Below are 17,344 nucleotides of genomic sequence, written 5' to 3' on the forward strand. Positions count from 1 at the left end.
GCCCTGGAGATGCCAGATCTTCCCTTGGCTGTAGGAACCACTCATCTCGAGAATGCTGGAGCTGCAGGAGGAAAGGGTCTGCTACCACAGCAGAGAAAAGCAAAAAAGAAAAGGCCTGGGGACAGACAGCGCTGAGGACCCCCCACCCACGCAGCTGTGACTGTGGCCCTCCGAGAGGAGCTTGGCCAGCCAGTCCCAGTCTGTGACTACAAGCTCAGGATTCCAATCAATGCATTCCAGTAACCTTAAAGTGAGGCACTCTCCTTCAGGAAACACACAGAGTAGCCCCAAATCTAAGCAGGAGGTGATGGTCCATCCCCCCACAGTGATGTCCCCATCTGGAAACACCCAGCTGGATTCTAAATTCTCCAATCCAGGTAAACAGAGGGGCTTAGCCAGCCAGTCCCAGTCATCCCCCTGTGACTCCAAGAGTGGAGGCCACCCCCCCACCCCAAAACACTCCCTGACCCAGGTTTGAGCATGGGACTGAAGAACGGGGATGGAAATGGTGCCACGTGAAAACGGAGAAGCTACAGAACCATTTCAGCGGACTCGTTTGGTCAGAGGGACACTGGGACGCCAAATGATGACTCTGAAATCAGAGTAATTCTGCGGGTCATATAAAGCCCCAGGATTACCAGCATCCCACACACTCCATGGCTCCTGCAAATGCTTCAGCCCGGACTTCTTCCACCCCCTCCCATGGTCATACCGCTGTGCCGGAGCCAGCTGCTACCCAGAAGACACCATCCAAAGTGGTTTATGTATTTTCCAATAAGATGGCCAATAAGGCTGCCGAAGCTGTGCTGAAGGACCAAGCTGAAACGATCCTTCCCTTCCACACCCAGAACATCTCAAACACCAAGACAAAAAGAAGTGCTCTGCCTCTGAACACACAGATCTCTACCCTTCGGAATGATACCACATCACTACAGCAGCAGCTTCCAGCTTCAGCTAACCAGGACCAGAATTCTTCCCAGAATACCAAATCCCAGAATACCAAACTACAACTAACTCCATCCGTTCCGGCACCAGCACCCAAGTCCTCCCTGTCCCCTGGACCAAGACAGTACCAGAGTGGAAAACAAACTGATTCCTTCTGCAGGGAGCCAGGCAAATTTCCCGCCACTGCCCACAGAAAGTTCTGCGCCAAACTCCACCCCCAACAACCGAGCAATAACTCCTGTTTCCCAGGGGAGTAGTAGTTCTACCACAGATCCCAAAGATCCCCTCCTTCCCCCTGTCTCCAGGGGGCAGCCGCCCTCACTGGGAGAGAACACCGACGGACTGCCTCAGGTGCAACTGGAGCACCGGGAGCGCTTGCTGGAGACACTCAGAGACGTCCGGCGAATGCTTTTCCCCGACGAGAAGGAGTTCTCTGGGGCACAGAGTGGGGGACCCCAGCAAAGCTCGGGAGTGCTCGATGGCCCGCAGAAGAAACCAGAGGGGCCCATCCAGGCCATGATGGCTCAGTCGCGAAGTCTCGGTAAAGGTCCTGGGCCCAGGACCGATGTGGGAGGTCCCTTTCCGCCCTCAGGGACACAGAGAGGTACCCTTTTCCCCTGAGGAGATGGTCCCACCCTCCATGAGTTCCCAGCCAGGTCCCATGGGCCCCGACCACCTGGATCACATGAGCAAATAGCCTGGCTTAAGCTGCAGCAGGAGTTAAATGAGGAGAAGAGAAGTCAGCAGGAGCCCGTGGCTGTGCAGCAGTGCTCCCTGCAGGACATGATGGTCCATCAGCACGGCCCCGAGGAGTGGTCTGGGGCCCTTCCCTGCCCTACCAGATGGCCTCCGCTGAAAGCTGGGGACCTGCTAAGCCAGAGCCCTTCCCTGACCGTATAAACATGCCTCACTCCCTGCCAACAAGAGGCGTGGCTCCTCCCCCTAACATGCCAGGAAGTCAGATGCATCTTCCAGGATTTCCAGGAATGATGACCTCTGAAATGGAGGGGCCAAATGTCCCTAACCCTGCATCCAGACCAGGTCTTTCTGGAGTTAGTTGGCCAGATGATGTGCCCCAAATTCAAGATGGCCAAAGTTTCCCTCCAGGCCAGGTGGTCTTCAGTGGCCCTGGCCAAGGGGAACACTTCACATATCCTCCAAGTTTGCCTGACAAGATGTTTCCGCAAGAGCTGGCAGAGAAGCAGCTGAGCACCACCCCCCCCCCATGAGTAGAGTAGGAATCAGGCCCAACATTAAGATGAACAGGATGACACCAGGGTCTCAGTGACACATGGAGCCTGGGAATAATCCCCTTTTCCCTCATACACCCCTAAGCCCTTCCAGGGCTGACTTTCCAAAAGGAATGCCACCACACATTGGCCCTGGGCAGAAACTTGAATTTGGGATGGTTCCCAGTGGCATGAAGGCGGATGTAAATCTGAACATCATTATGGGCTCCAACCCACAGATGATACCTCAGAAAATGAGGGAGGCTAGGGTGAGTCCTGAGTAGATAATGAAAGCCAGGTGGCTCCGACATGCTTCCCTCCCAACAAAAGATGGTGCCCCTGACATTTGGTGATCACCCTCTGCAGGAGTATGGCCTGGGGCCAAGGCCTTTCCTTCCCATGTCTCAGGGTGTGGGTGTCAACTGTGGTCTTTGAAATCTCAGAAACCCAGTTGGGCCTGACCAAAGGACTAACACCCTGCTCAGCCATGTGCCACCACTACCTCTCAACCCATCCAATAATACTGCCAGCCTCAACACTGCTCCCCCTGTTCAACACAGTCTGAGACATAAGTCCTTGGATATTTCTGTTGCCACTAGACAGGTGCGTTCTCCAGGCCTTCATCCTCTGAAGTCTCCTACAATGTGCCAGGTTCAGTCACCAATGTTGGGTTCACCCTCAGGGAACCTCATGTCACCCCAGACTCTATCACAGCTGGCAAGCATGCGGCAGGTCCAGCTGTTGCTGCTTCTATTAAGTCCCCTCCTGTCTTGGGGTCTGCTGCTGCTTCACCTGTCCACCTTTAGTCTCCATTGCTTCCTGCCCCTTCACCTGGATGGACCTCCTCTCCAAAACCTCCACTACAGAGTCCTGGGATCCCTCCAAATCACAAAACGAGTCTCACTATGGCTTCCCCAGCCATGATGGTAAATGTAGAGTCAGGTAGTCCTCCACCTCCCACTACTGGCCAGTCTGCTTCTGTGAATATTCCTGGAAGTCTTCCCTCTAGCACCCCTTACTCAATGCTTCTAGAACCAACCCTTTTCCAGAATCCTCTCTCCATCATGGTCTCTAATGTCCAAGTTTGCGATGCCCAGTTCCACCCACACCTTACCATGATGCCATCAATACTGTGGCCAGTTCAGATGATGACTCCTCTCCAGCTCTATCTGCCAACTTGCTATCAATAAATAACATGCCAGGAATGGGCATTAACCTTCAGAATCCTCAAATTTCAGGCCCAAACCTGGGAGTTCCAATGCCAACCCTTAGCCCCATGGGAATGACCCTGCCACTCACTCACTCCAACAACATGCCCTCACCAAATGATGTGGGACCCAGTGTACCTCCTCATGAGGCTCCTGGGGCCTGATCTGATGTTGCACAATCCAATGATGGGGTATGGGTCCCAAGAGCCTCCCATCGTACCTCAAAGACAAATGGGCTTCCCGCAGGGATTCCCTCCAGTACAGTCTCCTCCACAACAGGTGCCATTTCCCCACAATGGCCCCAGTGGTGGGTCAAGGCAACCTTCCAGGAGGCATGGATTTTCCTTGGGAGGGACCCCTGGGCAATCCTAGCAACCTGCCCCAAAGTTCCACAGATCCAGCACTTTGTAAGCCTGGAGGCCCAAGGGGTCCCGACTCCTTCACCGTTCTAGGAAACAACATGCCTTCAGTTTTCACAGATCCAAACCTACAGGAAGTGATTCAATCTGGAGCCACTGGAATATCTGAGTCAGATCTGTCTGGTATTATCCCATCAGAGAAGCCCAGCCAGAAACTACAGTATTTTCCTTGGGGGCAGTCCCAGGTTGAAAACAGCCCCAGGGTCCTGGGCCTGTGTTCTCATACATGCAGGGGATGATTGCATTACAGGCCCCAAGAATGGGAGTAGCGTTACCTGGCATGGGGGGCCCAGGTCCAGTGGCAACTCCAGATATCTCCCTAGGTACAGCTCCGTCCATGCCAGGACAAAACCCAACGAGACCATCCAATTTTCTGCAACAAGGCATGAAGAGACCTCACCATCAGATGAAGTCACCAGCACAGTCTGCAATGCCTGGCTAGCCCACCCTGATATGCAACAGAGCAGCTGCTGTAGGCATGATTCCTGGCAAAGATCAGGACCCTGCTGGACTATAGACCCACCCAGGGCATGTGGGCTTTCCAGGCATGATGATGTCAATGCAGGGCATGATGGGACCCCAACAGAACATCATGATCCCCCCACAGATGAGTCACCGAGGCATGTCTGCTGATTTGGGCATGGGTGGATTTAGCCAAGGAACTGGAAACCCAGGGAACATGATGTTTTAAGCTGCTAAAACTGGATGTGCTGATCCTTATTAAGATGACATTCCAGGTCCTGAGAGCTGCTTTATGGCCTGCAGGAAGTAGAATTGGTCACAAAATAGGAGAACAGAGACCAAAGGGCTGCTTTGGGGGAAAAAAACAGAAACAAAAAAAATACTCGAATGTTCAAATTTACCTAAAAAACAAATTATTCACATAATCAGCAGGTTTTTTTATTTTTTTAAATTATCTTGTGGACTTGGTTATCCCATGATGGCACCTACTTTTGAGACACTGTAGCTGTACTTTGAGAATTGCCATTTGTCATGAGCTGCACCATTCTCTGTATTTTTAAGTCCTTTGGACTCGCTTCTCCCAAGACTCTTGTTTTTTGTTTGTTTGTTTTATTTGGGGTTTTATTTTTTTGTGCATTGTACTATATTGTAAAAGGGAATTTAGCAGAGACTTTAGTGAGAGGAGAATGGGAATGAATGCTGGTCTGTTTACTTTAGGTGGAGAATCCATAGGCAGATTGTTTTCTTTCAACTCCAGTGTATAGAAAAACCAAACTGGGACCTCAGAGCAGAGTATTGATGAAAAGCATAAAAAAGAACTAAGTTCAGCAGGGAGTGGGTGGGGAGAGAGGGCTTTCTTTTAAAGTAATAAAGTTTAGGACATTTATTTTTCTTTTCAGCTTGGGTGCTTGTTGGCACCGTCTGCCTCTTCCCTACACACATTGCGGTCATAGTCAGCTTCTCCTCTTCCTTGTCTACCCTTTGTAAATTTATTCCCTTCTCATTGTCTTCTGCCTTCCTGTCCTCCTTTTCTCTTTGGCAGCTGCAATACTTGGTATTATTTTGGGGGAAAAATAGTCTAGCAGAGACGTACCTTTTCTTCTCTGTCTACAATTCTCTTGGTGTCAGGAGGGAAAGATTGTCCTTGGGATGCTCTGGTGTTTTACAGTCTTCTTTATTCTGTTCTCTGCCTCTCCTTGCCATCCTTCCATTTCCCTTATCACCTACCCCCCAATATTCTTTTCTGTTTGTTGGTTAGGAATCCTCCAAGTGATTGTATTAACATGGGAGTAGAACAGATGCTAAAAGCTATCCAGGAATTTTATTTGTGTGTGTGAGTGTGTGTGTGGGAGGGGTGTTTTGTTTTGTTTTATTTTTTTTAATTCGTGGTTCCTTCCCTATCCTACCCCCTCCCAATTGTAAAACGTTCTGTATAAGCTCCATTAAATTTGGTACAAAACCGCACGCCAGGGCTGTGGTGTCAGAAAAATAAAATGTATTGTTTCTTACAAAAACGTTTATTTCCTTCCCTTCCCCTTTTCTTCCCCTTCCAAGTCCCAAGAACATAGTTCATCTGAGCAAGGTTTCTTGAATTTATAGAGAACAATTAGTTCTTCTCCAACTGATATACTTTCAAAGGACATGTTTAGGCAGTCTGGGGGGAAGAAGTCCAAGCTATTAATGCCACAAGAAAAAAATATTCCAAATAACTAATAGTTAAAGACACACAAATTCAAACAGCTCTGAAGTTCTGCCTCACAGCTAAGCAATTGTAAAAACAGACGGGAAAAAAAAGGATAATGCATATATCGGAAGAGCTTTGGAGGAAGAGGCATACATTAACATATGGTGCTGTCCAGCTATTCTAGAAAACAGTTTGGAACTGTGCCCCCAAAGTTAACATACTAACTTTATTTTGTCCATGAAACAGCACTACTTTGCCTATAGCCCAAAGAGGTCAAAGAAAAAGATCAAGGACACATGTCTACAAAAAACTTTACAGCAGCTCTTTTTATGGTGGCAGAAACTGGAAACTAAAGGAGTGTTCATCAATTGGGGAGTGGATGGACAAATTACAGTACAATACATTCTTCTCTAACATGTGTTATGGCTCGGAGCGGAGACAGCATATGGCAGACTTCGATACCTATGACGATTATGCCTACAGCAACTTCGGCGGCGTCAGAGAGTACCGTGGTAGAGCTGGCGGCCATGGTTCCGGGAGTCAGAAGGAGCTGCCAACAAATCCCCCTTACGCAGCCTATGTAGGAAATCTGCTTTTCAATACTGTTCAGGGAGACATAGACGCGATCTTTAAGGATCATAACGTAAGGAGCTTACGACTAGTCGGAGATAAAGAAATGGGTAAATTTAAAGGATTTTGCTATGTAGAATTTGACGAGGGGGATTCCCTTAAGGAAGCTCTGACCTATGATGGTGTGCTGTTGGGTGATCGATCACTTCGAGTGCACATTGCCGAAGGCAGAAAACAAAATAAAGGTGGCTTTGGATTCAGGAAAGGGGGACCAGATGACAGAGGAATGGGTGGCTCTCGAGAATCTAGAGGCCGATGGGATTCCATGGATGACTTTAATTCTGGCTTCAAGGATCACTTCTTGGGAGGCAGGGAGGCAGTCGCCCAGGTGACCAGGGAACAGGTGGTCCCCCAGTGGGAAGTCGCTTTAGAGATGCACCACCCCTTCGGGGCTCTTCAATGGATTTCAGAGAACCAACAAAAGAGGAAAGAGCACAGAGGCCCCAACTTCAACTTAAACCTCGAACAGTTGCTACCCCCCTCAATCAAGTAGCCAATACCAACTCGGCCATCTTCGGCAGAGCCAGGCCCCGAGAGGAAGTGGTTCACAAGGAGCAAGAATGAGTTTGAGGTTGGAAGGGAATGGGGGGAGAATTATTGAGCAAGACAGCAGTAGAGTTCATTGCTCTGGACGTCAACCCTGCAGTTACCATTCCTACACCTAACATTTGTCCTCCTCCTTTCTTGAAACTGAAAACACAGAGCTTGTGAATGCATGTCAGCTGTAAACAAGTGGTTTTTAGTACGTTCTTGGCTTTGTTGTGTCTAGTGCCTGTTTTGGGCTGTTTTTTCCCCACCTACTTGGCCCCTCCCCTCCCCTCTCCTCAGCTTCCCTCCTCCTCTCCTCTCCCTGTTTTCCTTTCGTTTTCGCAGAACATGGTTCCTTGAAGATGAATGAAAGCTGCCATCATCAGCAAGGGTGGGAGTTCCCCAGGGATGAAGTGCTGCTCCATTTCCCTCCTTAGCTCTCTCTGTTTTACTTTAGAAACACTGGTTACACTTTGTTAAAACTCCAATATTGTTTCCTTTGGATTTTCCTCACTTCTCTTCTGACCTGCATATTTGGTTCTGGGTTGCTGTGGCTCCAAAGAAGCAAATAGGAAAAAATAACTCCCAACAGGTTGGACCATCCATTGACCTACATGTAGAATTGAATGCCTTCTCTAAGGCTAGCTATCAAACACTGGCACAGCCTTTCCAACCAGTTCACTGAGTTTTCTTTACCTCTCACTTCCCAATTCCTTCCCCTGAACAGACATAACACAAGCAGAATAGAATCAAATTTAAAAGTATCTTTCAAATATGGACAGTGGGTATTGCCCTTGAGAATTAATTGGCCTCACTCCCACAGGTCTGTCAATTGTAACTCTGCCCAAACCCAGATTCTTGCTAGGGAACTCCTTTTATTAGACAGATTAGAGGGTTGTATTTTTTTAACTATTGCAAACTGCAGTCTAGTTTTATCACAACTGGGATGAGGTACTTTGGGGGCTTGAACATCGGTGCAGATCTGTGCCTATTTGAACTTTAAAAAATGCTCACTGAGTCTTTGCTTTTTAAAAACTTACACTTTTTTAAAAAAATTATGTGTTTTGTAAGTAGCTTTTACATGTTGATTTATACAGATAAAGTTGACTTTGTGTAGTGTTGGAAGGAGTGTAAAACTTACTACCATTGGCCACATATTTTGCACCCAGCTCCAGTATTTTTCGTCCCCAACTGTAAATAGTCAATAGTGAGATGCTGTACTCTCCATCATACTTTTTTTTAAAAAATGGGTCAGGAGAGCTGGCCCTAGGATCTGACGATGTTGTGTCTCATTGAGATTCATCAAGAACCTTGAAAGGTCTCATGGGTAGCACTAAGGTTGAAGACCTGTGCCTCTTAGAACATGAAGGTTCGTCAGGAGAGAGGTTACTTTCAAAATATTCAAGAGAATAAAAGGCAAAGCTTTCAGGTTGGCCATAGCAGTACCTAGAAGAAAGCCAGCAGAGTTAGGGTTTCTTGGAAACCATGGCCACTTGGCTCAGTCCAGTTGCTTTTGACTGCTGATTTCCTGGCTCTACTTGCTGTTATTTTTGTTTCCAAGTTACAGCAATTTACAGGCCCCTTTCCTCCTCTTTCCCACTTCCTGCTTCCTTCCCTCCCTCCTTCCCTCCACCTGTCATACTCTCTGCTCCTAAGATAAGAAACTATTTGTGTAACACCAACACGTAATCTAAGACATGCATTATGTGCTTGTAATCAAAGGATGCTTTCAGATCACCCACTTGCATCTCCAGTGTGGAAAAGATTAAGAACAGCAACAAAAATACCAACACCTGGTTAATCCAGTTGCATTTTAAATGTGAGAATGGAATTCCAAGCACTTCAGCCATTCTGCTTCATGACAGAAAGTAAATTTATGGATATGATATTTTGTGAATGACCTTTTAAATAAAAGAAAACCTTAAGTAATAAAAACATGTGTTTTGAAAACTAGAATATGGGAAAATAGTGAGGAAGGTTATAAAATTCCAAGCTCTTCAGATTTCTCTCACAAACTTGATAGTAATAGCACCTCAGAGCAAACATAGAGTGGTAAAAATAAATAAGAATAGGAGCAGAACAGTGGCACTCCTGGGACAACCAGAGAAGATATGAAGAAAAATTTCGGGATGAGGTTTGGACTCTCTGAAGAGTAAACACCTCAGTGTAGGTCCACTTAAACAATTGGTAAGTGGGTTAGGTGGGATAAGAGGCTGCCTTGGCACCAGACAAAGGAACTTTTACCCAAGGGACAGTGAGAGGAGTCAGACATCTGAGCCAGGGTAGATCGAGGGAATCTCTGCTGACAAGGAATGCCAGATGCAGTTGTGCTGTGGAGATGTGTCTGGGGGCAAGAAAGAAGCAGGGCTTGTTCAGATGAGTGCAAAAGCAGTTGGGTGGGGAGACCACAGACTATGGGCACTTACGAAAGGCTGGAAGTGATGATTTTGGCTCCAAGCCAAGGGGGAGAACTGAAAAAGAATGTGAGGGCAGAAGCATCATCCCCCATATGCCAGGGCTAGAGATGACTACAAAAACTAAGCTTCTACAAATAAAAAAATATACATGAACAGGCAAAGGAGAAGGAATCAAACCATAGAGAATTACTATGGGAATAGAAAAGACTAGGGTTCATATTCATAGGGGAATACTGAAGCAAAGAAACCCTCTTCCACCCCAAAGAGTAATGTCAAATGGTCAGCAGCTTAAAATAATTCATACAAGGACATTTAAAAGACTTCAAAAATCAAATGAGAGAGACTGAGGAAAAACTAAAAAAAAATAAGAACAATCCAAGAAAAGCAAGATGATTATGAAAACAAAGTCAACCGATTAGAATAGGAGATCCAGGATCTCAAGGAAGAAAACAACTCCTAAAAATCAGAATTGAGCAAGGGGAAGCCAGGGAAGCTATGACAGATAAAGAAATTTTATACATATGTGTGTATACATGTATGTATATATACACATACATGTATATGTATATATAATATGTATATATAATATATGTATGTATAATATATATATATATATATATAGAAAAAAACAGAAGACAATGGGAAACATCTCACAAGGCAAAAAACCCTGATCTGGGGAATAGATCAAGAAGAGAAAACATAAGAATAATTGGACTACCTGAAAGCTATGATCAAAAAAATCTTGACACAATGATACAAGAAATAATTAAAGCAAATTTCCCTGAAGCATTAAAATAAGATGGGCAAGTAGGAACAGGAAAAATCCACTGGTCACCACCTGAAACAGTTCTTACAAGGGAAATCCATAGGAATAATAGAGTCACATGCCAAAACTCCTAGGTCAAGGCTAAAGTATTATGAGTAACAAGGAACAAAAAATTAAATTTGATGGGTGCCATGATTAGAATCACATGAGACCTACTTGCAGAGACACTTTCAAAGACTCCATTTGGGAGCATAGCCAAGATGGCTGCTTGAAAATACGTCTTACCAGAGCTGTCTCACAGGCTTGGTCAGATACCCATAAAAAAGTGCATCTGAGCAGATTCAAGAGAGTTAGAAGCTACTAGGAGTCTGAGTGGGGCAAATTTCCAAGCCAGGAGATTCTTAAAGGTGGATAGGATGGATCTGTAGACTGGCAGAGCACCTGGCATATGGAGCTGCACCAGACACCACTGAAGTGGAAGCAGCTGTGGAAACCAGCCAGCGACCCAGACTGGGAGAAAGCTGAGCAACTGAAACAGGCGGAGATCCCCAGGCCTCCCAACACAGGACAGGAGTCTGTAGAAGCCATGAGAGGCAGCAGCACAATGCCACAGTCCGTGAGACATCAACTCCTGAGGCTTACAGCCCAATGGTATGAAACGCATCTTCTTGAACTTCTGGGAGGCATAAGGCCAGGTAAATGGCTCTAAACCCTCCCACCTTGACCAAGAGAATTCCTTGGGAAAAAAACACTGGAATAGAGGAGACAGAAGTGGGGCTTCAGTGGCCAAGCAGTGGGAGTTCCTGAGTCCCAGAGGGGCAGAGCCAGCAGGGGTCAACACCAGGAGCCCAGACATACCTTTGCACAACCAAAGGAAGGGGCAGACACCAGCACAGACAACAAACAGCTGGGACCATTGCTGAAGAACAACAGTGCTGGAGAGCAGCCCCAGGGGAAGAGGAGACTTCAGGCACCCAGACCCCTCCCGCACACCTCAGGAAACTGAAGGCTATAATACACAAAGCCAGAGCTAGACTCACAATCACCAGAACAAGAAACCTGGGGCAGAGAGCACTGAGCCCCATAAGCAGAAATTCACTGTAAAGCCAGGGAAAAGCTAACCAACATGAAGAAGAACATGAAAAAACTGAGGACCATTGATTCTTTTTATGGAGACAAGCATGATCAAATCATCAGTTTGGAATACCTCAAAAGGGAATGTGAGCTGGTCTCAAGCCCAAAAAGCATTACTGGAAGAGCTAAAGGAATATTTTTAAAACCAAATTAGGGAGGTAAAAGAAAAACTGGAAAAAAAAACTGATGAAATTGAGTCCTTAAAAAATAAGATTGGTGAAAAGGTTATGGAGATTCAGAATCTAAATAGAGACAATCATACCCTGAGAGGTAAAATCAACCAATTGGAAAAGGAGACTCAAAAGCAAAGTGAAGACAGCAACTCATTGAAAATTAGAATTGAGCAAATGGAAGCTAATCACTCTATGAGGCATCAAGAAGTAGTAAAACAAAATGTAAAGGATGAAAAAATAGAAGAAAATGTGAAATATCTGATTGGAAAAACAACTGACCTGGAAAATAGATCCAGGGGAGACAATTTAAGAATTATTTGTCTACCAAAAATCCAGGATGAAAAAAAGAACCTTGACAATATCTTCAAAGAAATTATTAAAGATCACTGCCCAGAAGTCCTAGAATCAGAGGGTAAAATAGTTATTGAAAGAATCCATTGTTCACCCCCTAAAAGACATCGCCAAATTGAAAACACCAAGAAATATTGTAGCCAAATTTCAGAATTACAAAGTCAAGGAGAAAATACTTCAAGCAGCCAAAAAAAAAACAATTTAAATATCATGGAAATACAGGCAGGATCATGCAGGTTCTTTCAGGTTCTGTATTAAATGGCAGGAGAAATTGGAATATGATATTCTGAAGGCCAAAGGAGCTGGGATTACAACCAAGGATCAACACCCCAGCAAAACTGAGAATAATTTCTCTGACAAGGAGATGGACATTCAATGAAATAAGGGAATTTGACACCATCCTGATGAAAAGGCCAGAACTCAATGGAAAATTTGACCTTCAAATACAGAACTCAAGAGAGATGCAAAAAGGTACATAGAGGGAAAATAATTCCCAAAAACTCCTTAATCAATAAGGGCTAATTATTTACATCTTTGTATAGGATAATATCATCTTATGTATATATATATATATATATATATATGTATATATATATATATATATGTGTGTGTGTGTGTGTGTGTGTGTGTGTGTGTGTGTGTGTGTGTGAATCTTGAGAATAGTACAGTTAGTATGACAATTTAAAGGGATACACTTATACTGTGGATGTATGTATTAAATACCTGATATAAGAATAAAAAACATAATTAAGAAATGTAAAGGGAGGATTCTGGGAGAAGAGGTAGGGAGGTGGTAGAAAAAGGTAAAAATGAAGAGGCACAAAGACACCTTACAGTTGAGGAAAAGAAGGGATGGAGCAGAGCAGTATTTGAGCTTTACTCTCATCTGATTTGGTTCAAGAAGGGAATAACATACCCTGATAATTACAGAAATCTAACTTGTCCTACAGGCAGGGAGGAGGGGAAAGGGGGAAAAAGGGAAGGGCATGCTCAGAAGGGAGGGAAGAAGTAGCAAGTGGAAAACAGTAAGATAAAGGAGGAAAATCAAGAGGGAGGGTAAACTGGGGAAGGTGATGATCAAAAACAAAACTTTGTTGAGGAGTGGAAGGGGAAAGGGAGAAATAAAAGCACAAACAGAGAGGAAATAAGATGGAGAAAAGAACACAGATAGTAATCATAACTATGAATGTGAATGGGATGAACTCTCCCATAAAACTGAAGCAGATAGCAGAATGAATTAAAAACTATAATCCTACAATATTCAGTTTACAAGAAACACATTTGAAAGAGGGGGATACACATAGGGTAAAGGTAAAAGGCTGGAGTAAATTATATTTCACTTCAGCTAAAGTAAAAAAAAAGCAGGTGTAACAATCCTAATCTCAGACAAAACAAAAGTAAAGGTAGATCTAATCAAAAGAGATAAGGAAGGACACTACATGATGCTAATAGGTACCATAAACAATGAAGCAATATCATTGTTTAATATATATGTACCAAGTGGTATGGCATGCAGATTCCTAGAGGAGAGGTTAAGGGAGTTACAGGAAAAAATAGACAGCAAAACTATAATAATGGGAGAACTCAACTTCCCCCTCTCTGAACTTGATAAATCTAACATCAAAATAAAAAAGAACGAAGTTAAAGAGGTGAACAGAATTTTAGAAAAGGCAGATATGATAGACCTCTGGAGAAAACTGAATGGGGATAAAAAGGAATATACTTTCTTCTCAAAAGTACATGGCACATACTCGAAAACTGACCATGTACTAGGGCATAAAAACCTCACAATCCAGTACACAAAGGCAGAAGTAGTCAAAGCATACTTTTCAGATCACGATGCAATAAAAATTACTTGTAATAAGGAACCATGGAAAAATAAGCTTAAAGTTAATTGGAAACTAAATAATCTAATTCTAAAGAATGAGTGGGCCAAAGAACAAATCAGAGAAACAATTAATAACTTCATTCCAGAGAATGACAATAATGAGACAACATACCAAAACTTATGGGATGGAGCAAAAGCAGCTCTTAGGGGAAGTTTTATATCTCTAAATATTTACACGAATAAAAGAGAGAAAAAAGGAGATCAATGAATTGGGCACGCAACTGGAAAAGCTAGAAAAATAACAAATTGAAAATCACCAATTAAATACCAAATTAGAAATACTGAAAGTCAAAGGAGAGATTAATAAAATTGAAACCAAGAATACTATTGAATTAATAAATAAAACCAAGGGTTGGTATTATGAAGAAAACAATAAAATTGATAAACTTTCATCAATTTAATTTTAAAAAATGAAAAAGGAAGAAAAAATCAAATTACCAGTATCAAAAATGAAAAGGGCAAATTCAACCCCAATGAAGAGGAAGTCAAAACAATAATTAGAAATTATTTTGCCCAATTATATGCTCATAAATTTGACAACGTTAGAGATGTGGATGAATATCTACAAAACCATAAATTGCCCAGGTTAACAGAAGAGGAAGTAAAATTTCTAAATAACGCTGCCTCAGTTAAAGAAATTGAGCAAGCCATAAATGAACTCCCTAGGAAAAATCTCCAGGGCCAGATGGTTTTACATGTGAATTTTATCAAACATTTAAAGAACAAATAATTCCTATACTTTATAGACTATTTGGGAAAATATGGGAAGAAGGAGTCTTGCCAAATTCTTTTTATGACAATACATGGTACTAATACCCAAACCAGGAAGAGTCAAAACAGATGAAGAAAATTATAGGCCAATTCACCTAATGAATATTGATGCAAAAATTTTAAATAAAATATTAGCAAAAAGACTGCAGCCACTTATCACAAGAATAATACACTATGACCAGATAGGATTTCTTCCAGAAATGCAAGGCTGGTTCAATATTAGGAAAACTATTAGTATAATTGATCATATCAACAACAAAACCAGCAGAAACCAAATGATCATCTCAGTAGATGCAGAAAAAACCTTTGACAAAACACAAAACCTATTCCTATTAAAAACACTAGACTGCATAGGAATAAATGGAGCCTTCCTTAAAATTATAAATAGCATCTACCTAAAACCATCAACAAGCATAATCAGTAATGGGAATAAGTTAGGTGCATTGCCAGTAAGATCAGGGTTGAAACAAGGATATCCATTACACCCCTTTATTCAACTTGGTACTAGAAATGTTAGCTGTAGCAATAAGAGAAGATAAAGAAATTGAAGGACTTAGACTAGGCAAAGAAGAATCTAAATTATCACTTTTTGCAGATGATATGATGATTTACTCAGAGAAACCTAGAGAATTAAGTAAAGAAGCTGCTGGAAATAATAAAACCACTTTAGCAAAGTTGCAGGATATAAAATAAACCCCCACACATCCTCAGCATTCCTATACATTGCTAACAAAGCCCAAGAGAAAGAAATAGAAAGAGAAATTCCATTCAAAGTTACTGTAGACACTATAAAATATTTAGGAGTCTACCTGCCAAAACAAACCCAGGCCCTATATGACCATAATTATGAAACACTTTTCACACAAATAAAGTCAGACCTAAATAAATGGAAAAAATATAAGTTGCTCCTGGTTAGGCTGAGCTAACATAATAAAAATGGCAATTTTGCCTAAGTTAATCTAACTATTCAGTGCCATACCAAATGAAATACCAAAAAATTATTTTACAGAGCTGTAAAAAATAATAACAAAATTCATCTGGAAGAACAAGAGGTCTAGAATATTTAGGGTATTAATGAAAAGAAATGCTAGAGAAGGTGGCCTAGCCATACCAGATATTAAACTGTACTGTAAAGCAGCAGTCATCAAAACTATCTTGTAGTGGATAAGAAACAGAGTGGTGGATCAGTAGTCAACAACAATAGCAATCTACTCTTTGATAAACCCAAAGAATCCAGCTTCTGGGCTAAGAATTCACTATTTCACAAGACCTGCTGGGAAAATTGGAAAATGGTAGGGCAGAAACTGGGCATAGACCAATATCTTACACAATATATCAAATAAAGTCAAAAAGGGCTCATGATTTAGGAATAAAGACTGATACTATAAGCAATTTGGGAGAGCAATGAATAGTTTACCTATCATATTTACGGAAAAGAAAAGAATTCATGACACAACAAGAGATAGAGAGCATTAAAAAATACAAAAATTGATAATTTTGATTATGTTAAATTGAAATGTTTTTCTATAAAAAAGCCAATGCAACAAAGATTAGGAGGGAAGCAGAAGACTGGGAGAAAATCTTTACAAACAGTGTCTCTTATAAAGGCCTCATCCCTAAAATATACAGGTAACTGAGTCAAATTTAAAGGAATACATGTCATTCCCCAATTGAGAAATGGTCAAAGGATATGAACAGGCAGTTTCAGAGGAAGAAATTAAAGATATCTATAGGCATATGTAAAAATGCTCAAAATCACTACTTTCTAGAGAAATGCAAATCAAAACAACTCTTAGGTACCACGTCTCTCCTGTCAGATTGGCTAAAATGACAAAACAGGAAAATGATAAATGCTGGAGAGGATGTAGGAAAATTGAAACATTGTCACATTGCTGGTGGGGCTGGGAACTGATCCAGACATTCTGGAGAGCAATTTGGAACTATGCCCAAAGGGCTATAAAAATGCTCATACTCTTTGACCCAGCAATACCACTTCTAGGGTTGTATTCCAAAGAGATCACACAAGTGGAAAAGGACACATTTGCACAAAAATATTTAGAGTGGCCCTTTTTGTAGTAGCAAAGAATTGGAAATCAAGGGGATGCCCATCAATTGGAGAATGGCTGAACAAGTTGTGGTATATGAAGGTAATGGGATACTATTGTATAAGAAATGGGGATGGTACGTATTTCATAATAACCTGGAAAAACCTGCACGATATAATGCTGAGTGAGTGGAGCAGAGCCAGGAGAACATTATACACAACCACAGATATATGGATTCTGTGAGGAATAACCCCAACAGACTTTGCTCTTCTCAGCAACACAAGGTACAAAGACAACTCCAAAGGACTCATGATGGAGAATGCTATCTACATCCAGAGAAAGAACCATGGAGTCTGAATATAGATTAAGGCATGCTTTATGCTCACCTTTTTTTTCACTTTGTTTTTTTTTCTCTTTTGTTTTGGTTTTTGGGCCTTTTTTGGACTGTTCTTTCTCTTGATTAATTCAATTGGTCATAATTCTTCTTTACAACTTTACTACTGTGTAAATAAGTTCAATGCGAAGTTATATGTAGAAGATATATCGAATTCCATGCCATCTTGGGGAGGGATAGGGGGAGGGGAAGAAGAAAATCTGGAGCTCAAAATTTTGTAGAACCAGTGTTGTAAGCTAAAAGTAAAATAAATCTCCAAAATTCAAGGACTCCAGGTGTTGGAACAATATATATTAAAGA

General features: G+C 42.5%; 2 pseudogenes; both read left to right on the plus strand.

Annotated features, from left to right (window-relative positions):
• The first annotated feature begins 229 nt into the window (after positions 1-229).
• Positions 230-4,492, plus strand: LOC118828049 (annotated as a pseudogene).
• Positions 4,493-6,392: 1,900 nt separating this feature from the next.
• On the plus strand, positions 6,393-7,141 carry LOC118828055 (annotated as a pseudogene).
• The last annotated feature ends 10,203 nt before the right edge of the window (positions 7,142-17,344 follow it).

This window comes from Trichosurus vulpecula, chromosome 8 (genome assembly GCF_011100635.1).
Source record: "Trichosurus vulpecula isolate mTriVul1 chromosome 8, mTriVul1.pri, whole genome shotgun sequence".
Taxonomy (NCBI): domain Eukaryota; kingdom Metazoa; phylum Chordata; class Mammalia; order Diprotodontia; family Phalangeridae; genus Trichosurus; species Trichosurus vulpecula.